A 27,308-nucleotide genomic window follows, 5' to 3' on the forward strand; every position below is an offset into this window, starting at 1 on the left:
TACTCCCGCCGAAATCACCGCCTTTGAAACTCATGAGCGAGATGCAACGAAGGTACATTGCATCATGATCGCCACCATGAACTCCGAATTCCAAAAGTCCTACGAGGACATGTACCCGTACGAGATGCACCAAGACTTATTGGAGAGGTACCACCAAAACGCGAGACAAGAGAGGTACGAGATTTTCACTAACATGATTTCCGCGAAGATGGGTCATGGAGAATCTCTTACCGTGCACTTGCAAAAGATGCAAAGGTATGTTGACCGCCTCCGCAAGTTAAATGTTGACTTCGGTGAAGACTTGGCGATCGACATGGTGCTTCACTCTTTGCCTCCGATGTACAACCAATTTAGGATGACCTACCACATGAACAAAGAAGAGGTCACCCTAAGCAAGCTCCAAGGTCTCTTGAGGGTTGCTGAGAGCAACTTCAAGGACAAGTCTGTTGCACCCACTCCCAATCCGCCCGCTGCTCCTGTCTTGGCTATTGGACAAGGGAAGGGAAAGAAGAGGAAAGCTTCATCGAAGAACTATCGCAAGGTGAAAGCCCGAGATGGTGCCTCTTCTAGTGGGACCAAAGTTGATCCCGCTAAGCCCTGCTCTAACCCGAAGGAGGCAGAGTGCCACCACTGCCACAAGATAGGACATTGGAAGAGAAGCTGCCCGGATTACCTGCAAGCAATCAAAGAAGGAAAGATCAAGCCATCTTTCGCAGGTATATATACAATCAAATCTAATGATTCTAATCATGCTATTTCTTGGGTTCTTGATACCGGTTGTGGTTATCACATTTGTTCTAATGTGCAGGGACTAAGAAGAAGTAGGGATGTGGAGCAAGGAAGGATCAATCTAATCATGGGGAACAGAAGATCGTCGCCTGTGACCAAGATTGAAGTGTATTCCTTAGTGCTTAGGAATAGTTTAGTTTTAGATTTGAACAATTGTTGCTATTCGCTAGAAATGGCAAGAAACATCATTTCATTTCATGGTTTATATAGACAAGGATTTAGATTTTCTTTTAATAATGAGAATGGTTCTATTTTGGCTTATCTAAATGGTGTCTTTTACTTTGAAGCTATACCATGTAATGGAATATATGAAACCGTTATGATTGTTGATAACTTAGGAAATGATGTTTTGAATATTGATTCTTCCACTAGTATGGATAAAGCATCCTTGTGGCATTGTCGTCTTGGACATGTCAACAAGAAACGCATAGCCCAACTCCAAAAGGATGGAGTGTTGGAGTCATTCGACCTTAGGGAAGATGACACATGCGAGTCTTGTTTGCTTGGAAAGATGACTAAGTCGCCCTTCACGAGTACATGTGAAAGGGGCGAGGGTCTATTGGACCTAATACATACCGATGTGTGTGGACCGTTTAGATCAACCACGAAGGATGGGAACCGCTTCTATGTGACTTTTACCGATGACTATAGTAGATATGGGTATATCTACTTAATCAAGAAAAAGTCAGACACCTTTGAAAAGTTCAAAGAGTTCAAGAATGAAGTGGAGAATCAAGTGGGCAGGAAAATCAAGATGCTTCGATCCGATCGAGGAGGAGAGTACCTAAGTCTTGAATTCCACGATTATCTCAAGGAGTGTGGAATAGTTTCACAATTGACGCCTCCTAGGACACCGCAGTTGAATGGTGTGGCAGAAAGGCGTAATCGAACCTTATTGGATATGGTTCGCTCTATGATGAGTCGTGCTTCGCTACCAATCTCTTTTTGGGGGTATGCCTTAGAGACTGCCGCCCATATCCTTAACCGAGTCCCTACTAAGAAGGTTGCCAAAACACCTCACGAGATGTGGACAGGGAAAGCTCCCTCGTTGGCACATATCAAGGTTTGGGGTTGCGAGGCTTTCGTAAGACGAGATACTCATGACAAGCTTGAACCTCGAAGTGAGCAATGTATTTTCATCGGCTACCCGCAGACATCCTTTGGATATCTCTTCTATAGACCGAAGGACAATGTTGTCTTCGTTGCGAGGAGAGGAGTTTTCCGAGAGAGAGAACTCATAAGCCAAGGAGACAGTGGGAGGCAAATCGAACTTGAAGAGATTCAAGAATCGATAGATGAAGGAACCTCTACCGCTGGCGTTCAACCCGAGGAGGAAACTCCGGTTGAACCGATTGACGAATCCTTACCTCTTAGACATTCCGATAGAGTTAGAGTTCATCCCCAGTTTTATGGCCTTCATATTACTACCGAAGGGGACACGTATATTAGTGATGGTACACTAGTAAACCTTGATGAACCTAATAGCTATAAGGAAGCCATGGCAGGCCCGGAGTCTGCAAAGTGGAAAGAGGCAATGGATAGCCAGATCCAATCCATGTATGATAACCAAGTTTGGAATTTGGTTGATCACGTGCCCGGACGCAAGACCGTTGGGTGCAAATGGATCTTCAAGAAGAAGACCGACGTGGATGGGAACGTACACACATATAAAGCGCGATTGGTCGCGAAGGGTTTTACTCAAACTCCCGGAGATGACTATGATGAGACCTTCTCACCAGTTGCGAAGATTAAATCTATAAGAGTGATGCTAGCAATTGCCGCGTTTCATGATTATGAGATTTGGCAAATGGATGTCAAGACCGCTTTCCTTAATGGAAAGTTGGCTGAGGATGTTTACATGGCTCAGCCACAGGGGTTTGTGGATCCGAAGCATCCGGATAGAGTGTGTAAGCTTGAGAAGTCCATTTATGGACTTAAGCAAGCGTCTCGCAGATGGAATCTTTGCTTCGATGAGAAAGTCAAAGAGTTTGGATTTGTACGAAGAGAAGACGAATCTTGTGTATATGTCAAAGCCAGTAGGAGTATAGTAAGCTTCCTCGTTCTATATGTCGATGACATTTTACTCATAGGAAACGACATCCCGACTCTGCAGGAAGTTAAGTCCTGGCTCGGGAAGTGCTTCGCTATGAAGGACCTCGGAGAGGCTTCTTACATTTTGGGAATAAGGATAGTAAGAGAAAGAAGTAAGAGACTAATTGGACTTAGTCAGAATACTTACTTAGAGAAAGTACTAAAACGCTTTAGTATGGAAAACTCAAAGAAGGGAGAACTACCGATACAAAGTAATGCCAAATTGAGTAAGACTCAAAGTCTGAGTACCGAAGCTGAAATAGCAGAAATGAGCCGAGTACCATACGCTTCCGCAGTTGGCTCAATCATGTACGCTATGACTTGTACTCGCCCTGATGTAGCCTTCGCTTTGAGCATGGTTAGCAGATATCAAGGGAATCCTAGCAAAGCACATTGGATTGCGGTGAAAAACATCCTTAAGTACCTTCGGAGGACGAAGGAATGGTTCTTAGTCCTTGGAGGGAGTGATGACTTGAAGGTGCGAGGGTATAGTGATGCCAGTTTTCAGACCGACAGGGACAACTACCGTTCGCAGTCGGGCTGGGTCTTTACCCTAAATGGAGGAGCAGTGACATGGAAGAGTTCCAAGCAGGAAACCGTAGCTGATTCAACGTGCGAATCAGAGTACATTGCAGCAAGCGAAGCGTCGAAGGAGGCAATATGGCTAAAGAACTTCATCGGTGATCTTGGAGTCGTACCTGCCATAAAGGAGCCCATGGAGATTTTCTGTGATAACGAAGGCGCGGTTGCCTTAACCAAGGAACCGAGGGATCATGGTAGATCAAGACATATCGACAAAAAGTATCACTTCATTAGACATCGTGTAGAAGAAGGACAACTCGTAGTGAAGAGGATATCATCAGAAGATAACCCAGCAGATCCGCTTACGAAGGGACTGAGTAGGGTTAAGCACTTGCAGCATGCTACGAGTATTGGGCTGAAGGATGATATTAGCGTAGATTAGATAGTATTAGAAACGTGTAATAGATAAATGTAATTGACATTTGATGATTAAATAAAGGAGTTTTATTTATGAGTAATGATATTATCTTATGTTAATTATTTAGCTATTGTTTCACTTTGCATGTTTTGACTTCCAGAATAATTGAGTTTATTAGGAATGATAGAATTGTTCAAATGGTCCACAATCGTTCATATGTTGGGAGTAGATATGAAAGAAGATTGTCATGAACTGGTGTGTAGATTGTCTAAATGGTGTTAGACATAGCAAAGGGTTGCTGCAACGTTCATGAGTGCTTATGAACTAGTTTTGAGCATTGGAATAAACCCGCGCTTGCTGGAATCACCTTATGGAATACAATATAAAAGGTGATCGCAAGACGATAATATCATATAGTCTTAAAACCTAGATATATGGTTTATTATTTGTTAATTGATTGTACATTGATAATACGAAAACGCATCAGTAACTTGGTGTTATAAAACGTATTGTTGTGTATAGTTGGTTAATGAATAAGTAAATGCATATAAGTCGAAGTTTATCTGTAACTTTTATCTAAGAAGGTAAAAGCGATATCTCGGCCGCTCGATGATTTGATTTGACTTATGTACCGGGCCCGGTCAGAACTGAATTGATGTGTTCGATTAAGTTCTATGTCAAATAAATCAGAGATCGAGAAACCTAAATGCGTGACTAACCATTCCATAGGATTGTCAGCATGATATCTAACAGAGGACTGTACGTTCCCTTATCTAAAGGACAAGATTGATTAGATCAGAGTTGACAGCGTCTTTGAGAGCTATGATTGCAAACCGAATTGTACTTGTATAGTTACTAGACTTATCCAAGTGGGAGACTGTTGGAATAGTGTCTAAGGCTGTAACTATATTAGGCAAGTATTTGATCCGGTTGTGCATGGTCCTTTTGGGTTGCCTTCACCATAGCAACTTGATAGGATGATTTATTAAGAGAGAGTAAATATTATTAATATATATTATGGGAATAATATAATGAATAATATATTTGTTATTTGATTAATATAAGTCATAGAATTAATTAGAATTAATTTTGGTGACTTAAAGAGATTAATTAAATAAAGGGGTATAAACTGTCAATTGTTTGATAGTTAAGCTTTAGACTGTAAATCCATTAGGATATGCTTTGGACGAATTTTAAGAGTATTAGGATAGCAAAATCGTCCATATGCTTATCTATGGAATGGATTTGGATAGCCTCAAGAGAAGATTATCCAATTAGGGTTTAGGTTGTAACCCTTAAGGAGTCTACAAGTATAAATAGACCCCATGACATAGGGAATTCGACACCTCTAAAAAAGCAAGAGAACTCTGGTCGAATTCCTCCCCTCTCCTCTCTCCTAAATCATTCTTATTGCTGTTGGTGTTTGTAAGCAATTAGAGGAGTGACACTTGTGACTTTAGAAGCTCCAAGACCTCAAGATCAACAAGGAACTCAAAGGTATGATTCTAGATCTGTTTCAATGTTGTTATTTAACCTAATTAGTCATTAGAAGTCTTGGATTCAAAAGCATGTTTAGTAGAAAGCCTAGATCCAAGCATTAGGGTTTTGCATGCGCACATAGGAAAGTTCTTATGGCTAAAACCCATCAAATCCATCATGGACCTAACCCAAGAAGGCCCAATATCTAAAAAGGCCTGAAATACTAAATGGTTAACCTAGTCAACTCCTGGTCCAAGGTTAAAGTCATGGTCAGGCTCAACGCTCCGAGTTGACCTAACTCAGAGAGTTATCCCAGTAACTCGTCGAGTCCATCCCAAAACCAGAATCGTGATATTGCGATCCAACTAGTCGAGTTACTCTATTTTTCAACAAAATCGAGGTAACCTCAACCTATCTCGTCGAGTTCCCCTGTGGACTCGTCGAGTTCATCAGTTTGCCAACTCTCTTAATGCATTAAGCCTTTTTTCTTGAATCCAAAGGTTCCAAACTTCAGATCCCTAACCATATAGTCATCTAGGAGGGCAAACTTTCCAACTTTACCCCGAAGAATCATCTAATAAGCTTTAGACCCAAATGCTAGTTCCTTTATGGAAGATCTTGACCCAATAAGCCTTTTATCTCTCACTCCAACATCCCAAAACACAGATCAGATGCCCTAAGGTGCTTTAATCACATAAAGTTTCCAACTTTACTCCATGCATGCTTGTAACACTCTCTAAGATCCATTTTTGGCTTCATAGGGGATATACTTCATGAATAGGACATGGAGGCTATTAAAGTTTGCAACTTTAATCCTTTAGAGGTCATGTAAGGGCCATATCTACATCCTCAACCCATGGAAACCTCATTTCTTTGGATACACAAGCCAAAGTCCCCAAAACCAAGCCAAAACTACAAGAAATGAGATATACTAAACTACATGTCAAAGTTGTTATTTATACCTCCATGATACAGCCTTTGATGTAGACTTTCTAGATCCAAGATCACTCTTTCAAGCTTGATACTTGTCTCTTCAAGACTTCCTTCAAGAATCCCTCTCAAGCTCTCAAAACTCCATGAACACGTGGAGAAAAAGATCTAGGGTTTCTTTTGGGAAAGGGAGGTTGGTAAGAAGTCCATCCCTAGGAGTTAATGTTCCTTAAATAGGGTGTAATGCCCGAAATTAGGGTTATCATCCCCAGTGTCAACTCATCGAGTCAGACCTCCCCAACTCGTCAAGTTGGTTTTCCAGAAACACGCATGATAAATTTCTAACACGTCGAGTTCTTCCCCTTGAACTCGACGAGTTAGACTTATAAATTAATTTTTTCCTTTCTTAATTAACCTTCTAGATTGCGGGTGTTACAACTCTCGCCCACTTAAACTAGACTTCGTCCTCGAAGTCTGCTTCAGTCACCTCCTTCGGATACTACTCACACGTCACGCCCACGACTTCCTCTATCTACTTACTATTCAAACTAATGTTTCCCACAACAACTTTCACTAACCCTGCTACATTACGTCTTCAAGATCGACATTTTCTGCTGGATATCTGCCACTATTTCCTTTCCAGATTCAGGCGTCCTTAATCCTGGATATCGATCAAGTGAACTACACGGAATCGCTATCTAAGCACTTACGTGCCTGAGACATAGTATACACTATGAATCAGTATGAACTTCTATTATAATCCTACACGATACGTTACCTTGCCCATCCGGAGCAAAACTTGATAGAATCACTGTATCGGGCCTTTAGCCCTACTTCCCGAATCGGGGAGTTGTTCCTTAAGGTGGATCATTGAGAGCACTTCGACCTCAATAAAACTTGAGTATCGAACTCTTACCACAAATTGACAACCAATTCAGGACACAACGAATACTGACACCCGACATCCCAAGGGACACAGCCGTCACCCCGAGCTTCTGATGGCCTTCCCAACGCAACTGATCCCAACCCAGCCAGACTCCTTCTAATATCGGTAAGAGGTAAATCCTTATTCTCATGCGGGAACTACTCCTGCCTCCCCGGATCTTGAGACTGATGGGATTAAAACAACTTTTAATCTATGAAGATCGATTAGATCTTGAACAAGTACTTGAATATGAAATAGCAAGAACACAATATTAATAACAAAGCAGAGCACAATATTAAGAACAGAACAGCTTGAATCAATGGTGTCGTATGATTAAATAGAATCCTTAGAAGAGCTCGATTAAGAACATCAACTGTAAAGGATTAGAAGATTACAAGAAAAACTATATCGTAAAGCTCTGGAATGCTAAAACTGAAATCTTGAATCTTAACCTAATATGCATGCAACATTAACTTAAATACTATACATAAAAGGCTCTTGGTTGGACAGGCCCAAACCGGAGAATACAAGGCTAATCTAACGAGCCCAAAAGACGCAACATCAAAAACTGTCTTCAGCCCAACAATCTCCCCCTTTGCGTCAATTTGGAGCGAGACCTTCACTTCTTACTTGGGCCGGCAGCTGAAGCTGGTACCTTCTTCTTCACGGTACTAAACAGACACTTGGTTATTGAAAGGATGGTCTGTCTAAACCGGATGTACCAATTGATCATATCATTGAAGTACTTGATGTCATCAGCCGAATTGTCTTTACACCGCTTGATGATTGATAAGACGTGTTCCAAGCAGGTAGTGGTGTAAAGATGCTTGTCAGCTAAAGCGAATAGACATTTCTGTCCTTCGGCTCTGGTGAACATCACAGAGTTTCGCCTCGAATCTATCTTGCCCATTTGCATTTGATTCAGATCACTGGCCGATCCCACAGGCTTGGCTTTCGGTTTCTTCTTAAAAACTGTGGCAACCTCCTGATCCATTAGGGCCACCTCCATGATATAGCATGCCAACATCCTTTTGACATGGTCTAAGATGGGACCATATTCGGCTTCGTTTGTCAGCAGGATATTGTACAAGACTATCCAATCATGAGGGTTCAGATTGGGCAGATCCGCCAGAGAGATCATGTGAGCAGTTGTTGCAGATCCTCGGATAAGCTTGAACTTGACGTTTGTGAATCTCCCCACGGCAAAAGGCTTCATCACCCGAACATTGACAATCTTCTGGGCGCTCCATGTAAGGTATTGAGGGCGAGCGGCCTCCAGGTAGAAGTCAATGAGCTCCCTGTCAAGCTCATCGTTCGGATGCGGGACTTCAAATATGTTGGAGAAGGCGTGGAAGATGAACGCCTTTCGAGTTAGTGGCATATCGAACTGCGAATCGATGGTGTTGTTGCAGTCGAACGATATCACCGGCTCGAGCCATAGTATGCTTGGAGTCTCTATGGCCTCTTTTATCAAACGATCCCTGGTCCAGGCAGGGAAGAGCAGTTTTCGGCTCTCAAGGAGATCGTGGGCTTCTTTTTGCTTTCGTTCAGCTTCTTCAGCCTCACGTGCCACACGACTGACATCATCTTCAGCATTGCGACTGTTTTTCCGTTTCAACATGTCGGCAATGGTCTCCTTGTCTTCATCTTCATCTTCATCTTCATCTCCTCCCTCTGCTATGTTTTTACCCTTGTTCTTCACACCCGAACCCGAGGCATGACCAGTTGGGGGTGGTTCGGTGGTGTGAGCAGCTTTGGAGGAAGGAGGTGGTTTCGATCCTTTCTTCTCATCTCCCCCTTGTTTCGGAATGGACACGAAACTCGGCAGGCCTTCAATCTTGCTTAAGAGGGCCATGGCCGGGGAGAGCTTTTTAGCGAGGGTGCGCCTCACCGAATGATTAAGGATGGGATCGTGTGCTTCCAGGATGTTGGATAGAGCGGCGTGGACATCCGAAACACACGTCTTTATGACTTCGCTCTCGGATCGAAGAGCTTCCAATTGTTCTTGAGAGTTGGAAAGCAGCGTGCTCTTGACCTTTAGGGCAGTAGTCTTACTCGCCAAGACGTCCATCAGTGAGTTTTCTGCCGCAAGATCCTCTTGAAGTTTTGCCAGACGGGCATCGATGGAGGCACGGAGTGCCGAGTTGTCGTCGCTGAGATTTTGTCTGAGGGTAGCGAACGACGAGAACTCCGTCTTTACAAACTGGGCCAATTGATGAACAATTGGTTCCAGAGTTGTCTTTGTGGCCTCGACGCTTTCCTGCAGGGACTTCAGCAGGGCAGAAGCGTCGGAGAATAGTTTATTGACTTTTTCGGTCGCTGCCTCACAGGCTCGGGTGGAGGCGTCTATCGCAGCAGTCGCTGAGGCTACTGAATCATGTTGAGCCCTGGAGAAGGCATCAACAATCTTTTGAATGGCAGCTTCAGACAAGGATGACTGCTGGGTTGAAGAGGAGGCGAGAAGTTGATCAACCTTCTCGTTAAGCTCACGAAGATGCTTCTTTGTCACTGGAGCATCATCCTCCTCATCACTTTGAACTTGAAACGGACTATAATAGACCGAATCAAAGTTCATGTGATCACCACCTAGGTATTGATCATCGCCATCGGAGGCGTCTTCTGGGGATTGAGGTGGTGGTGAAGCTGGGGGTGTTATTGGTTTGGTTGGTTCAGGTTGAGTGCGTGGAGGGTTAGATTCGGGTGGTGGTGGTGGTGTATGGGTTTCGGTTTGTGGAGGTTCGGTTATAGGAGGGGTTTCGGTTACAGGTGGTGTTTCGGTTGATGTGGTGAATATGGGTGGGGGTATAGGAAATGAGGTTGGGGGAATAGTGGGGTTTATGGTGGGAATGGAAATAGGTATTGTAGGTGGAGGGGAAGGAACCGGTGATTGGTGAAGTTCCATCTCTGGGGTTGGGGACCGAGGGGGTGTATTGCCTCGTTGTGGAGATTCGTCTCCTTGTGAGCCCTCAGAGTCCGAACTCCCACCTTCGGATTCGCTTGAAGAGGAGGAGATGATGAGATTTCGCTTCGGTTGGGTTTTCCTCCTTTTCGGTTGTGGGGATGAAGCAGGTTTCTGTTGTTTACGCTTCTTTGGAGAAGGTCCCTTTGGAGCTTTGGACACTTGCTTCCCCATGTCACCCTTTTTGCCCCTGGCCACCGGTTTGTCGGCATTGTGAATAGATCGCAGCATGTCTGGTGTCAGTTCCCTCGGACCGGTTTGGCGAAACTCCTTGATCGTTCTGATCAATCTGCTATCTGCTGGCACATCAGCATACATCGACTCCGGGATAGAGCCAATGAAGGAAAATTTCGATGCATCGGATACGATGATCTTCTTGGTATGAAAGGTACCAATAGAAGACATCGGTGCACCGTCGGCTGTGGGAACGTTAAACTTGTCCATGGCCCATCTGGTGATTAAGATCCAGAACCAGGCCAGCGACACCTCAGAGTGTCGGGAAGAGGAAGAGAGGCTCTGAATCAGTTGTTGCCAAAGGACAAACCCATAATCCAGATTGATCCCGTTGTACACCCCGTACATGATTGACAGGAAAAGACGACTGGCCCCGTCTGATCCTGAGCTCCTTTCTGACATTCCCTTGAAGAGAACTGTAAATAACCCATTCCGCTGGGGCGGTAGGCAGGACTTCTTGAACCTGGCGACGGAGGTGAGAACTTCCGTGTAGCCCATGTTGTAGAACATGTTGTAGAGCATACCAACCGGAATCGTCTCCAGGTGAACACGTGATGGGTCAGCAGCAAACCCAAGCATGGTGCAGAAGCGGGGACGAGAAATCGACGTCTTGTGTTCCACCACTTCGAAAAAGACCCTGTCGACAGTCTTGTCGTAGTACGCCGTCGCGTAGACCTGAGATAATGCCACCATGGGCACCGTTTCAATCCGTGATAATGCAGGAGCAAGCTGAGAGTATTTGAGACACTCGATGACCGGCGACATATAAGAATCATACGCCAGTGGGTTGAGATCAATCACGAGGCATTGCTGAGGACGGATTGGAAGAATCTGAGAGGTAGCATGGACGGAAGAGGATTCAGCCATTGTTACAGGTTGGTAGAAGAAGATAACCGGGAGAGAGTTTGGAAGTATTTTTGCTTTGGAAATTATGGAGGCAGTAAAGAGGTAAAAGGTGGTGTTGATGGGTTTTTATAGTAGGTGATAGGAGAGAGAAAAATCGTTTCAAATCTCTTATGGAAATACGAAACGGGTTTTTGGAGTGACTGATTGGTGACAGTTGGGACGTGCGATGATCACGTAGGAGAGATAGTGTCAGATTCCTAGGATCACGCCGCCCAATAAGTGCCGGTTCAGAGAGAGGAACCGTTTCCATTTCCACACGCGCCATTAATGCCAGATGGATGACGCTTCAAAACTGCACACGCGTCCAATAGGTGTCAGAAAAAAGCGCGGCCTCTTCAAATTCACGCGCCCTCCTTTTTACCGTCGTTTGAATTTCTATCCATTTAACTCCCGCCGAGTCAGCAACGTTTTGTCTTATCCCCTTTTAAACGGCTGTTTCCACTTTATGATCCACGTGGCTAATTGTCGACCACAACCTCATTTGTAACCATCCAGTAAATATCCAGCCTGTAAAATAATTAGTAACGGAATTTTTGAAAATCTAGGATTTTCGTGCAAAGAGTGTAAAAAAAAATAAAGAAATAAAGCAACTCTTTTTAGGATTATCTTGTGATGTCAATAATGACACGAAACTGATGATCCCGGGCACGAATCTCTTCCTTCAAGGTCAAGAGAGACCTCAAAATGTTAGTGTGGATTCCCGTTGAATTACGATCAAACATTTATTAATAAATGTTGAAAGGCTTCTTTTAATAAGGCAAATGAAGGGTGGTTTCGCTTTGATTCATCAATTCAATTCTTGATATAAGAACGAATGTGAACAAAGTACTTGTGAGACCAGTATAGTCTGTTGAACAAGTAGGTTTGAGTGGATGTTGTAGTGGTTTGGATTAAGATGAAATCTCAGATAAAAATATAAAATTGGATCCCATGGGAAGAAATGTTATGGTGTGTAACAGTTTCATTGGAATCACACAAAAAAAAATTGAGATTCCATGAAGGTACATTCGTCAATTTATTGGTGAAAGCTTGATCAAGTTAATTGGTCACCGTCAATTCGTTGGTGTTAAATTTTGGGTTTCACTCAGCTCGTAGTGGCACGAAACTAAGATCATAAACACAGATGTTGTGTAACCATAAACCTCAGTGGTAGTTTCTGAGAGTCTCAAGGGTTACAGTGATGAAGCGAATGTTATGGAGAAGTGTAATGAGGATGGTGAAAGAAGACATAGTACCTCTGCTGCGAACATAAGGACCAAGCAGGAGACTCTGAACTCATGTGAGAAGAGAGTGAGGTAGCTCACGATTAGAATGAATGAGTCAGCCTTATTGGGAAGACAAGGTTTGTGTATACCAGGTCATGAAGGCTATTATTCAAAATCTTATGAGGCTTGGGACACATACAGCAGCATGCTTCTAGGGACACTTAAGTAAGTCATCGAATATATTCCCAAAAAGAAATGAGCACACGAAAAGAAAAAAATATTTTTGGAGTTTTGATTTTTAAAAAAAAAATGAGACTTAAAAAAAATATAAAAGATTGAAAAGAAAAAAAAACAATTTAAAAAAAAACTTTGGAAAAAATGAAAAACCGAACCCGAACGTTCGGTTGGAAAAAGTTGAAAAACCGAACCCGAACCTTCGGTTGGTTTCGGTTCTGGAAAATTTTGAAAAACCGAACCCGAACCTTCGGTTGGTTTCGGTTCTGAAAAATTTTGAAAAACCGAACCCGAACCTTCTGGAGGTTTCGGTTTTGGAAAATTTTTAAGAAACCAAGGGGTTAAGATATGCAATATGGAAAAACTTTTTACACAAAGAAAAACAAATTTTGCACACGAAATATACAACACAGAAAAACTACCTTTAAAGTAAAGAGCGAGAGAGATGGTTGAACCGAACCCGAACGTTCGGTTGGTTTCGCTTCTTATGTTTGAGGTTGAGAGGTAGTGTGAGGTACTGACTCTGATTCCATCATTCCTAGCCCTTGCAATATTTTATTGAACGATGCTTCTGGAAGAGCTTTGGTGAAGACGTCAGCCAGTTGATCAGTGGTTCTTACGAAGTGAACTTCGACATTTCCATCTTCCACATGATCTTTGATGAAGTGATACCTTAGTGCTATGTGTTTGGTTTTAGAGTGTTGCACTGGGTTATGACAGATCCTGATTGCACTTTCAGAGTCACAATATAGAGGGATCTTCTTCATATTGAGTCCATAGTCTCGAAGTTGACTCTGGATCCAAATCACTTGAGATGTGCAATGCAGCGGCAATGTATTCCGCTTCGGCAGTAGACAGCGACACACACGTTTGTTTCTTGGATTGCCAGCTGACCAACTTCCCATCAAGAAATTGACAGCCACCAGTTGTGCTTTTGCGGTCGAGTCCACATCCTCCAAGGTCAGCATCAGAATAGGCTTGAACGAAGAAGCCTGAATTGGATGGATACCATAGACCTAAGGAGGCGGTTCGCTTGAGATAACGTAGGATGTTCTTCACTGCCAGCATGTGAGGTTCGCGAGGGTTAGCCTGAAATCGAGCACAATAGCACACAGAAAACATGATATCAGGCCTGCTAGCAGTTAAATACATTAACGAGCCGATCATTTGACGATAGAGCGTGATGTCGACAGCCGGTTTATCTAGTGAAGGGGTAAGTTTGGTGCCGAATGCCATTGGGACTTTGACTTTTGAGTCTCCCATCATGCCAAACTTCGCTAGGAGAGTCTTCGTATAAGCTTCCTGATTGATAAAGATGCCTTCGGGTCCCTGTCTTATATTTAAACCAAGGAAAAAGTTAATAGGACCCATTGAGCTCATTTCAAACTTAGTCTCCATCAACTTTCTGAATTCAGCTGTTAAGCTGGGATTCGTAGAGCCAAAGATGATGTCATCGACATAAATTTGAACTAACATAAGGTGGTTACCTTCCTTTTTGCGAAAGAAGGTTGGGTCAACCGAACCTTGTTTGAATTTGGACATCTTTAAAAATTTTGTAAGCGTTTCATACCAGGCTCTCGGAGCTTGTTTGAGGCCGTACACAACTTTATCCAAAATATAGCAATGATTTGGATACTTTTCATTTACAAACCCAGGAGGTTGCTCCACATACACAGTTTCTTCGAGTTCTCCATTTAGAAATGCACACTTGACGTCCATTTGGAAAACCTCAAAGTTTTTGTGAGCAGCATAGGCCAGAAATATTCTAACCGATTCTAGCCTAGCTACTGGAGCGAACGTCTCTTCGTAATCTATCCCTTCCTCCTGACAGTATCCCTTGACAACTAGACGAGCCTTGTTCCTTATGACATTACCTTCCTTGTCCATTTTGTTTCGGAAAACCCATTTAAGACCAACAACTGAAGCATCCGGAGGAGTTGGAATGAGGCGCCAGACTTTGTTCCTTTCAAATTCATTTAGTTCGTCTTGCATTGCTTGAACCCAATCAGAGTGATCGAGGGCAGTGTTCGCTGTCTTCGGTTCAACTTTTGATACGAATGAGTTAAACATACAAAACTCAACCTTTGAAAATAAGGATGTCTGTTTTGCCTTCAGTTGAGATCGGGTCAGAACCTTTTCAGATACATCACCAACTACTTGAGAGATGGGATGATCTCTGGTCCATTTGTTAAGAGGAGGGTAATTCGGATCGAAGGTTGGATCTAGTTTAGCATTGATCATCTCTTCAGGCTCAGATTGGCTATCGAAATCAAGCGTCATATCATCATGCTCCCCCTCAATTGATGAGTCTTGAGAAACATGAGGTTCAAGGGGTTTTTGCGGTGCTGGACTTTCAGGTACTGAAGCACCTTCATTTGGAGGGGCATCTTCGGTTGGAGAGGTACCTTCGGTTGAAGTGGTAGAGTTTGGCTCCCCCTGGACTTGTGAGATTGGCTCCCCCTCGATTGAAGCATTGTTGGTTGGATAATCAGCAGTGGGCGATTCTCCTTCATGCATTCTTCTTGTAGCATCTTCGACAATCTGCTTCATATGATCTATTTTGTTGTCAGCTGCACTTGCTTCTGAGAGAGAAGCTTTTTCCGGTTCGTCAAATAGTTCCAGAAAATTTTCGTACAAATTGGCGATTGAGACTGTGACTTGACCAGTTTGAGGAAAGATTTCCCTGGCAGAGTCATCTGTGGCCTGTAGCTTCTTGACATAGTTATCGTCGAAGGTCACATAGTATGTCTCTTCAATCCTTCTTGAACGTTTGTTTAGGACCCTGTACGCCTTGGATGTGAGCGAGTAACCCAGAAAGATTCCCTCGTCGGCTTTGATATCAAACTTGTTGCGGTGTTCTTTAGAATTAAAGATTAAACACCTTGAGCCAAAAACGTGGAAAAATTTCACATTGGGCTTCCTGTTGTTTAATATCTCATAAGGTGTGAGCGTGAATCGCTTGTTGAGATAGGACCTGTTTTGTGTATAACAAGCAGCAGAAATAGCATCAGCCCAAAAATAAAGAAGTAAGGAAGCAAAACTTAACATAGTTCGGGCAGCTTCACACAGAGATCGATTTCGTCTTTCGACTATTCCGTTCTGCTGTGGTGTGTAGGGAGCTGAGAAATTATGACTAATTCCCTTTTCTGCAAGAAACTCTTCAAACTCTCTGTTCTTGAATTCGAGACCATTTTCGCTCCTGATGTTTCGAACGACCTTCTTGAGCTGAACTTCTATTTGCTTGATAAACACCTTCAGCTTTTGAGTCGCTTCAGATTTGAGCTTTAGAAAGAACACCCATGTAAATCTTGAGAAGTCATCAACGATAACAAGAATGTACTTGCTACCACCGATGCTTTCAATAGATGATGGACCACACAAATCGATATGGAGCAATTCGAGTGGTTCAACAACTTTTGTGTTAATTACGGATGGATGACTTTGACGACTCTGCTTTCCCATTTCGCATGCAGCACATAAATGCTCTCTGTCAAACTTGAGCAATGGAAGACCCCTAACATGACCTCCAGTGACAAGTCGGTTGATATCTTTGAAATTGAGATGTGAGAGCCTTCTGTGCCACAACCAGCTTTCGTCGGATTGAGCTTTTGATAACAGACATATTGTTGGGTTTCCTTTGATGGGTTTCATGTTTAGGGGAAACATTTCACCCTTTCGCTCTGATTTCAGAATCACTTTCTTTGTCTTTTTCTCTATTATTTCAGAACCTTCATCATCGAATGAAACTTTGAGACCTGTACCTCCAACAAGCTGAGATACACTGATGAGATTGTGTTGAAGTCCTTCAACATAGGCCACCTTCCTTATGGTAAAATCACCATTCGTTATCATCCCAAATCCCTTTATGGTTCCGAAAGAGTTATTTCCAAACTTAACGTTGCCACCATTTGCAAGAGATCTATATTCCCTGAGCTCCTCTTTCCTCCCTGTCATGTGACGCGAGCAGCCACTGTCGATGTACCATTCTTCGTCAAACTGCTCGTCACTAATAACCTGCAAAAATTAAGCAGATTTAGGAACCCAAAGTTTCTTGGGTCCATGTGAGGTTTTCATGGGAATAGGAATAGTAAGAGAGATGTCAACTAGATATGTTCTTTTAATTAGTGTTGTTTCATCTTTCTTTTTAATGGTGAAGACTTTTATTTTGTTAGGATTGGGTTTGTTCGCTTTGGACTCAGGTTTGGATTCATCGACCTTTTGCTTTGCCTTCTGTTCAGCTGAAGAATGAGGTTTTGGAGGGCAAGCGGGATTAGTTTTGGAACTAGATGGAGATGAATGAGTAGAAGTAGAAGGACGAGAAGAATTAGAACGAGAGAATTTGGATGGGGAGGATTTCCTGGCTGATGACTCTAGATGACCCTTTTGTTTTTGATCATTGGAGGGGCAGACCTTCGAGTCTTGTTCTCTTTTGACTTCAGAGCCGAACCTCTGCGTTCGGTTGGAGTTGTTCTTGGAACCGAACCTTTGGTTTCGGTTGAAATTCTCTTGTGAACCGAACCTTGACTTTCGGTTGGTATCTTCTTGCGAACCGAACCTTGGCTTTCGGTTGATATTTTCTTGCGAACCGAACCTTGGCTTTCGGTTGTTGGAACATTCAGCCTTTCGTACGGGATTGTTTTCATACTTCAAATTCTTATCTTTGTGTGAATAGTATGCATTCTGGGAGTGCCATAATTGTTTTCTTTCCGAAAGGTTTTTCCTGTATCTTAGGTTCCTTTCTATCTTTTTGTCTCTCATCTGCTTAGGTTGATGATGAACGTTCGCTTTCGCCTTTGATGTCACCTTGGCTGGTTCCTTTTGAACTTTAGGAGTTTTTCTTTGAACTAAGGGAACCAAGGGAATATCTGAAGAAGATTCAGTTTGCCCTGAGGAAGTGGAAGGCGTATCTGATGAAGTTTCACTTTGAGCTGTTGGCGTTGAAGGAATGTCTTCTTTTGCTGAACTATCAACCCCTTGAGGAGGGTCTTTTGTACCACTTGTACTTGGTTCACTGAAATTATCAGGCTTGTTCAAGGGTTTAGGTATGTATCTCCCTTTCTTCATCCAGGAGGTTCTTTCAGATAGGCCAACGGTTTCGTTTCCATTATCGATAGGAGCTTCCCAGAAGAACTCATCACAGCCATCAGCATTGTCTTCGTTAACAATAGCCGTGAGTTCAGCTGTTTGATGTTCGGTTACTCCAGTCACCTTGTATACCTGATTCGGAGTGGTCCTGACCTTTTGATACACAACAGCTTTTTCTACTAATTTCGGGGACTTTTGTTGGGACAATCTAGCGAATTCCACAGAATTTTCTGAAATAAGATTTTTGTGGTTTTCAGTTTCGCTTTTAGCAAATTCTGAGCAGTCAACCGTATCATCTACAGAGATTTCACTCATGTTTTCGTCCTCGTTAAGCTCAGATGCATTTTCAACATCGATTTTATTTTCTGAGCTTACGTTGGCATTTAGAGAGTCAAACTTTTGTATGGTTTCGGTTCTCAGTTTAAGTCTGTCATTTTCGTCCAAAAGATTTTTGAGCATGTCCTTATGGTCTTTGGATTTAATGAAGGACTCAATTTTGTCCAGTCCAATTTGATAAGTTGGGTTGACATCATCAGACGATATCACACTCTCACAATTGTAAGCTCCGGCATCGATTTCATCCTCCTTAAATTCTAGGAAAGGCAAAATCATACGATGGATCTTTTTTCCTATCTCACAGTCCAAGTGAAGCTGAGTAATATTGGAATATAAACGTTTAGCTATTAAACAAAAAACATTTCGTTGTTTTAACAATTTCAAATTGTCTCTCTGCAAATAAATGTTTTCTTCTTTGACTTTAATTGATTCCGACTCTTTTAACTCAATCCACATACGCTGCTCCTCACTCTTCGACGCCACCCTGCTTAATTGATCAGTCAGGTTAGAATTGGTGACTCGAGTTTGAGTGAAGCTACTATCTAAATGAGAAATTCTTGTATTGACGTTTTTTAGTTCTTTCTCATATGAGGATGATGGTACTTTAGATGAAATAAAAATAGATTGTACCTTCTTTATCAGTTCATCAAGCTCATTGAACTGTTGGCTGAGTGGTTTGGCCATAAAGCACATATCCTCCTGCACCTTCGGTTCATTGGTTCCTCCATCGGTATTGTATCCCCTCATTTGAGATATGCCAGACACCATGAAGCATTTTCCACCACTGCTTTCCTCCTTAGCCATGTAAGCCTTTCCATGAGTAGGCTTCCTCACTTCATCGTCTTCCGAGTCAGTAGACCAAACTTCGGTGCTACCGAACTCATCGTCATTGACCGAACCCTGCACAATAAGAGCATTAATAGAAGGGTTAGCAGTAGACTTTTTCTTTCTCAACTCATCCAATCTCTTCTGCAACACAGCTTCCTCATCCTTTCCGTCGTCCTTTTCAGCCATCTTTTTAAGAACACAGTCCTTAGCATAGTGGTTTTTGCCACCACAGTAGAAGCAGCTTACTCCGGAATCGCCATCAGCCTTTGGTTCCTTCTTGAGCTCCTCAGCCTTCGGTTCATTGTTCACCTTTTCAGAGCTGTAACTCCCCTGCCAGTTTCGGTTTTTGTTGCTGGGGAATCTCTTCTTTATGAACCTCTTAGGATTGGATACCATCATGGCATAATCCTCAGTTGTGAGGTCATATTCTTCCAAGTTGAGCTCTTCATCCTCCATCACGGCTTTACTTTTAGATAGGAGGGCCAACGAACCAAGACTAGAAACAACGTTCTTTTCTTGAACCACAATCTTCTCTTGGGACTTTAGAATACCCACCAATTTCGCCAAAGAGTATGATTTAAACTGTTCATGGGCTTTGACTGTGGAAACAACTGCTCTCCATTCAGATCTCAGTCCATTCAAGAAAGTAACCTTTTGTTCGATGAGCTTCCTTTCAATGTCGTGTTTGATCATCTTGCTGAGAAGATGATTGAAGCGATCAAACGTCTGGGTCACCGTTTCCTCGGCCCCTTGCCTGAATTCTCCAAACTCAGATAGAAGCAAGGTTTGGATGGAATGTTCAAGATCTTCGTCTGTGGAATACAGTTCACGAAGTCTATCCCACACTTCCTTCGCCGTGGTGCATGAGCTGACCAGTCTGAATGTGTCGGACTGAAGGGCGAATCTGATCAACCTTAGTGCCTTAATATTGCACTGAAATTTATCTTTTTCATCTTGCGCAATATTCGTCACGTCCTTAAGCAGATCGTTATACTCTTTTTGCGTCTTGATTATTCTGGATGTAGCAGAATGAGAAAACGGCCCATTGATGATGGCTTCCCATATGAGAAAACCATTGTCCTCCGATCCAATCACGTAATCTTCAAAATGATGTGCCCATACTTCATAGTCATGGGTGTATAAGATTGGAATCTTTGTCGTCGAACCAATGCTGTTGGAAATATTAATAGCGTTTGATTGCGTTGCGTCCATTATGATCGTAATAACCTGTTCAAAGATCAGACTTGTAATAAAGCATATTAGGGCAAAACAATAAATACTAAGATACGTCAATTAAGATGACGGCTCAATAAATATCGATGATTGCGGAAAAACCCTAATGGAAATCTTTTTCACAGAAAAGATGTGTATCGATTACACAGCCTCCTACTTTGATACCAATTGATGGGATTAAAACAACTTTTAATCTATGAAGATCGATTAGATCTTGAACAAGTACTTGAATATGAAACAGCAAGAACACAATATTAATAACAAAGCAGAACACAATATTAAGAACAGAACAACTTGAATCAATGGTGTCGTATGATTAAATAGAATCCTTAGAAGAGCTCGATTAAGAACATCAACTGTAAAGGATTAGAAGATTACAAGAAAAACTATATCGTAAAGCTCTGGAATGCTAAAACTGAAATCTTGAATCTTAACCTAATATGCATGCAGCATTAACTTAAATACTATACATAAAAGGCTCTCGGTTGGACAGGCCCAAACCGGAGAATACAAGGCTAATCTAATGAGCCCAAAAGACGCAACATCAAAAACTGTCTTCAGCCCAACAGAGACTTCACATTAGTCTGACTCTTCGTTAGGCCGCTTGTGCTGAAACAATACTAACAATTTCCTCAAGGAATTTTTAACCGACAAACACCTCCAATCCTGATTAACTCGATGGTGCCCACTGAATGAATTCACTTACCATAACCAGATGCAGAACGCCCACATCCATAATACCATATTCCTGCCCAGTTGTTGAGCCAACGAGCAACCTTGCATTTTCCCCACACGATCTTTGAAGGAAACCTTGTATTGCGATATATGCCCTAGCCATACCACCACTAATGGCTCCATCAATCCTTCTGATGCATCTGGTTGTAATATCCTAGTAACCTGTCACCACCGAATCTAATACAAAAAGTGAATGCTACCAGAACTGTTGTAGTTTTACATCACGTCGGGTCTCCAAAGACCCATCTTTTCCTTGCTTCAACCACATTGTGGCTCTTCCACAGATATCACCAACCCAAGACACATCACAATAACTCGAGCTGCGATCAACTAAGCCCATCCATTACCCTTGAACCGTGAAATTGACTCCCTTGGCATATAGATACCCATATTTTGGCCATAGTTGGGCTGAAAATCTTTATTTAACACCGTTTCGGCCATAAGACCCTTATTAGGCCTTATTGGGCCGTGAAGAATTATTTTAAAGCTTATTGGGCCTTCTAAGACCGAAAACCACTAGTGGGCCCCATTTGGGCCGAAAACCTTTCCATTTAATCTCATTAGGCTGAAAACCCATATATGGGCCTTAATGGATCGAAAACTATTATTGGGCCCAATGTACTCTCGGTTGCCCTTCAAGCCCAAAAATCTTTTCTTTCTGCTTTCTCCTTTGGGCCGATCGGTTAGCGCATCTAATAAAAAAAACTACACTGGACAAATATGATGCCACCTCAATATTATACTTCATACATCCATGCATATTGTCCAACAAACAACTAAGAAACTTCACATCATATAGCAATAAGTCAAACCCTACCATTCTATTCTCCTCCCCCCTCATCGATTGTCACACCCCTAAACCGAGACGGTGGAAACGTTCGGGGTGGAGGATGTCATGTACAATATCACAACAATTGCATCAAAGAAATCAAAGTAAACACAACTATTACATTGAATAAATAAGTTATTTACATTTGTTCGATACATAGTTTGTATGAGAACAAAATGAATAACAAAAGTATAAAAGACGCGACTCTAAAAGCTGCTTCATCTGAAATCCTACTGGTTTACCTGTCTATAGGTTCCCAGAGAATCCAAGTGGTTTTGAAAGTGTATCAACATTTAAGTTGGTGAGTTCATAAGAATATCTTTGTAATGAAAACCTGTCTTTGAATATGTGAAAATGCTTGTATGCTTCTCAAGAAAATCCAATATTTTCTTTAGTAGTATAAAGTAGTCTTAACCCTAAGACCAAATGTACGTTCGTTATTGTATTCTGTAGTTGTTTATAAAACTATTAGTATGTATGCCTGGATATCACCAATTCTATTATATTGTGTTGTCTTGTATGAAAACCTTTGTATGAAATCCGTGGTTACTTCTAGTAGTGTATTGTATGTTCTGTATGAAAACCATGGCCACCACCAGTATTGTACTGTTTTGTTCTTATGAAAACCCTGGTTGCCACCAGTATTGTATAGTAGTTTTATTACTTAAAATAAAACCATGTGTTTGTATTCCATGGAATCCTCCAGTTGTATTTTATAGTAGTTCTATTAATTAAAATAAAGCTATTTGAATAATTGAAATCCTATAAACAAATGGTTAGTTTATATTGTTGTGAGTTTGGTATAACCATGTTTGATATGACCTAGTAACTTCTACGACGTTCTTCAGGCGTCGGAACCGTATGATATTTTCACCCCATGCATGCCTGCCTAACTGTAGCTCACAGTTTAGGTGTAGGATTGTTAGTCTTGTATACATCTATACACAAATCTCACACTCTCCCTCCAGGAGACTCTGGTTATACTGTGGTAGGATTTAGTTCCACACCCCGGAAGGAACAATTTAAGTAGTGCCTCATAACCCTGTATTAACTAGTTTACATGTAGTGTTGTAGTTTTCTCTTGTACTTGAAACTGTATGTATAACTTGCAGAGTAAAATAATTATACTTAAATAATTATTTACTATTGTACTCTTGTATTCGGATAAAGTATTGTATATCATAAACTATATCTACCATTGTTTATACGTGTTCGTTTCTGTATAATGTTCTCGAAATAGTAAAACAATGTATTGTATCCCAAACTATACATATTATAGTTTTCATGTATGTTCTCGTTTCTTGTAATGAACTCTGTAAAGTTCTGTAATGTTCCCAAACTATATCAACTATAGTTTGATTGTATGTTATTTATTATACTGACAACTTTGCAATAATGGTTATATGTTGAAAACTACCCTTATGCTCAGCATGTTACAAAAGGGATAAAAATATCTAAATATTTTTATAAAATGTAGTGATTTCTCGGGTTGTATCCCCCCTGAAAAAATTAAAAAAGGTGAAAATGTAGGGGTATGAACTCACAGTTGTTTATGCACGTGTTGGACAGCGAGACTGGAAAGATGACCCTCGAGTTGTTGTACGTGGGATTATCGATATCCTAATGATAATTAAAAACATAGATATATTTAAATTAACAAAACCTTTAATTTAAGTGTTAAAAAACACTTGTTCGTGTGTTAGCAAATGTTACCAAAATTGTTTGAAGTGAATGGGAATGTTCTCGGTCAAGGCTCAATCTGCGAACCAGGTACTCGATCCAGAGGGGTTTTCGGTCGGAACTAGTTTTCGACCGAACACAGGTTCTCGGCCGAAATCAGGTTCTCGGTTCTGCTGTTTTTTTTGGCCACTTGATGATATGAAGGTTGTTCTTGGTATTCTAGGTATCCTTGGTGTTCTTGAGGAAAAAATATGAAGATTTGAAGGTTTCCTATTGAAGATATGAGTGTTCTTGGATTATCCTTGGGAGCAAAATGAGAGAGTTTTCGGGTGAAATGAGTGAGAAATGATCAAGTTTCTGAGGAAAAACCTTTATACTAGTTGGGTTTTTGGCCGGAATGGAGTTTTCGGGCGAGACCGGTTTTTAGCCCGAGGGTTTTCGGCGGAAAACGGATTGCTAAACGAGTTTTGTTGTTCTCGAGGAGAAATCTTGGGTTTTTCAAGTGTTTTAGGTTCCGAAAACTTATATAATCTTTATTTATATACTTTAGATTATTTTCTAACTAATATGAACTTAACGAAATAAATAAAACTCAAATATTTTTATTTATCGGTTTTGACTTTTGTTGACTGGGAAAGTATCAAGTTGTCTCATTATCCCCCCCGTTAGAGGGAAATTCATCCCATAATTCTTTCTATAGAGTACAATCGTGGACTAGGAAAAAGATGCAGGTACTTCTGTTGCATCTGGTCTTCTCGCTCCGAAGTGTATTCAAGTCCCCGCTTGGCATTCTAGCGAACATTCCCTATCAGTATGCAACTTTGTTTCGTTTGTTTGGATTCCCTATCCATGATTTTGACTGGTTCTTCCACGAAGTTAAGACTCTCGTTTATCTCGATTTCATCGAGTGAAATCACAAGAGTTTCATCGGATAGACACTTCTTCTAGTTTGACACGTGGAAGATAGGATGTATGTTGCTAAGCTCTTGAGGTAAACAGAGTTTATAAGCTATGGGGCCAATGTATATTGGATTAACCTTTCCATGCTTTCCGAAGTGTATCATGCCTTTCCAAGGTGAGACCTCCAACAGGACACGGTCACCAACCTGGAATTCCAAGGTTTTTCATCTCTTGTCGGTGTAGCTCTTTTGACTATCTCTTGAGGCTTTCAAACGTTCTCGGATTTGTACAATCTTTTCTTTGGATTCTCGAATGAATTTCGGGCCCGTGAGAGTGCTGTCAGGGACTTGTCCCTTAGCCTTCTGCGTGTCGCCAACTTCAGCCCTTCACAGAGGGAATTTGCACTTACGACCATGGAGGGATTCGAATGGAGCAGCCTTGATGTTGGTGTGATAGCTGTTGTTATAAGAAAACTAGACCAGTGGCAAATGGGTATCCCATGACTTTCCAAAGTCGATAACACATGCTCTCAACATGTATTCGAGTGTTTGAATGGTTCTCTCATTCTGCCTGTCGGTTTGTGGATGGTAAGTTGTACTCATGTCTAGCTTAGTCCTAAGAACCTTTTGAAGTGACTGCTTGAATCTCGAGGTGAATCTGTTGTCTCTATCTGAGATAATAGATATGGGTACACCGTGCAGTCGTACTATCTCTTAGATGTAGGTTCTAGTTAGTTTCTCCTTTTTTATGTTTCTTTGATTAGCACGAAGTGGGCGGACTTGGTCAGTCTGTCAACGATTACCCAAATAGTGTTGTGACCACTCGGGGTCTTGGGTAATTTGGTGATAAAGTCCATTGTAATTCGTTCACACTTCCACTTAGGTAATTTTCGCTGTTGAATTAGACCTGAGGGATTTTGATATTCTACCTTTACTTTGGCGCAAGTTAGACACTTGCCCACGTAGGTAGCAATCTCAGCTTTCATGTTTGGCCAACAGTAGAGTTTCTTGAGATCTAGATACATCTTATCTGAACCCGGGTGAATAAAATATCAAGTTTTGTGGGCTTCATTCATGACAACCTCCCTGTAACCATCGAACTTTGGGGTCCAGATCTGGTTCATGAAATAACGAACTCCATCTCCCTTAACCTCAAAGTTCTTTTCCTTTCCTTGCAGAGTTTCACCTGCCACATTTTTGGGTTTTAAAGCTTCCAGCTGAGCCTTTTTGATCTGACTGGATAGGTGGGAATGGATTGTGATGGTTAGTACCTTCACTCTATGACCTGAGTACTCTTTTTAGCTAAGGGCATCCACTACTACATCAACATTGTCAGGATGATAGTGTATCTCACACTCATAATCATTGAGTAGCTCTACCCATCGTCGTTGTCTCATGTTAAGCTCCTTCTGATCAAAGATATGTTGAAGGATTTTATGGTCGGTGAAGATAGTGCACTTGGTACCATAGAGGTAGTGTCTCCAGATTTTTAGGGCAAAGACCACTGCTCTCACTCCAGATCATGATTTGTGTATTTGACTTCGTGTGCCTTAAGTTGTATTGAGGCGTAAGCAATAAATTTTCCCCGTTGCATCAGCATATAGTCTAGCTCCTGATTGGATGCATCACAATATATGACAAAATCCTCTGTCTCTTCTGGAATAGACAAGATAGATGCGCTGCACAGGGCCTGTTTCAGTACATGGAACACAATGTCTTGTCTTTCTCCCCAACTGAAAGTCACACCCTTTTGAGTCAAGGTGATAAGCGGTTTAGCAATTTTGGAGAAGTTCTGTATAATTTGTGATAGTAGCTAGCAAGACCCAAGAATTTATGAATTTCTCTGGGCATTCTCGGTGCTGACCAATTCTCAATTGTCTTCATCTTGGATGGGTCCACATGTATGCCTTCTTCGCTGACCACGTGACCTAGGAAAGTTACCTTCCTGATACAAAACTCACACTTACAGAATTCTGCGTATAGTTTCTCTGTCCTCAATGTTCCTAGCACTTGTCTCAAGTGCTGTCTGTGTTCTTCCTCACTTCATGAATAGACAAGTATATCATCTATGAGTATTATAGTGAATTTTTCTAGAAAGGGATGGCACACCCGGTTCATTAAGTCCATGAATACGGTGGGTGCATTGATTAGACCAAAGGGTATCACTACAAACTCCTAGTGACCATACCGAGTCTGAAATGTTATCTTGGGAACATCGCTCTCCTGGACTCGTAGTGATGGTACCCCGATCTCAGGTCTATCTTTGAAAAGTAACTGGCTCCTTGAAGTTGATTGAACATGTCGTCGATTATGGGTAAAGAGTAGTGATTCTTAATAGTAAGTTAGTCCGCGCTAGTCGATGCACATCAGGAAAAATCCATCCTTCTTCTTCATGAACAAGACCGATGCTCCCCAGGGTGAGAAGTTTGGTCTAATGAATCCCTTGTTGAGCAATTCGTTCAGTTGGCTAGACAATTCCTGCATTTCTGCTGGTGCTAGACAATAAGGGGATTTAGCTACAGGGGTAGCACCGGGAATCAATTCGATTTGGAAATCGACTTGGCGTTCGGGAGGAACTCCTAGAAGATCTATGATGATGATATCACAAAATTTGAAGACTTCAGGGATGCTCTTCAGGTCTTGAACTTCTTGTTTTTCATTGACTACATGCGCCAGGAATACATGACACTCCTTTCGTAAGTAGCTTTGATGCAAGAAATGATGTGAAGATTTGCGCTGAGTTTATCGCCATAGATAATGAGGGCTTCACCGTTTGGCAGGTTGAGGCGAATGACTTTTTCGTAACAAAGAATATCAGCACGGTTGGGGCTCAACCAATCCATGCTGATGATAACATCGAAGCTTTTTATGGAAACCAACATAAGATCGATTGGAAAGGAATGGTCATTTAGAGTGAGAGTGCATCCTATGAATATGTCGTTAGTGCTCTCTTTTTTGTCGTTAGCCATCTCGATGGTGAATGTTTCAGTT

This window comes from Lactuca sativa, chromosome 8 (assembly GCF_002870075.4).
Source record: "Lactuca sativa cultivar Salinas chromosome 8, Lsat_Salinas_v11, whole genome shotgun sequence".
In the NCBI taxonomy this organism is placed as follows: domain Eukaryota; kingdom Viridiplantae; phylum Streptophyta; class Magnoliopsida; order Asterales; family Asteraceae; genus Lactuca; species Lactuca sativa.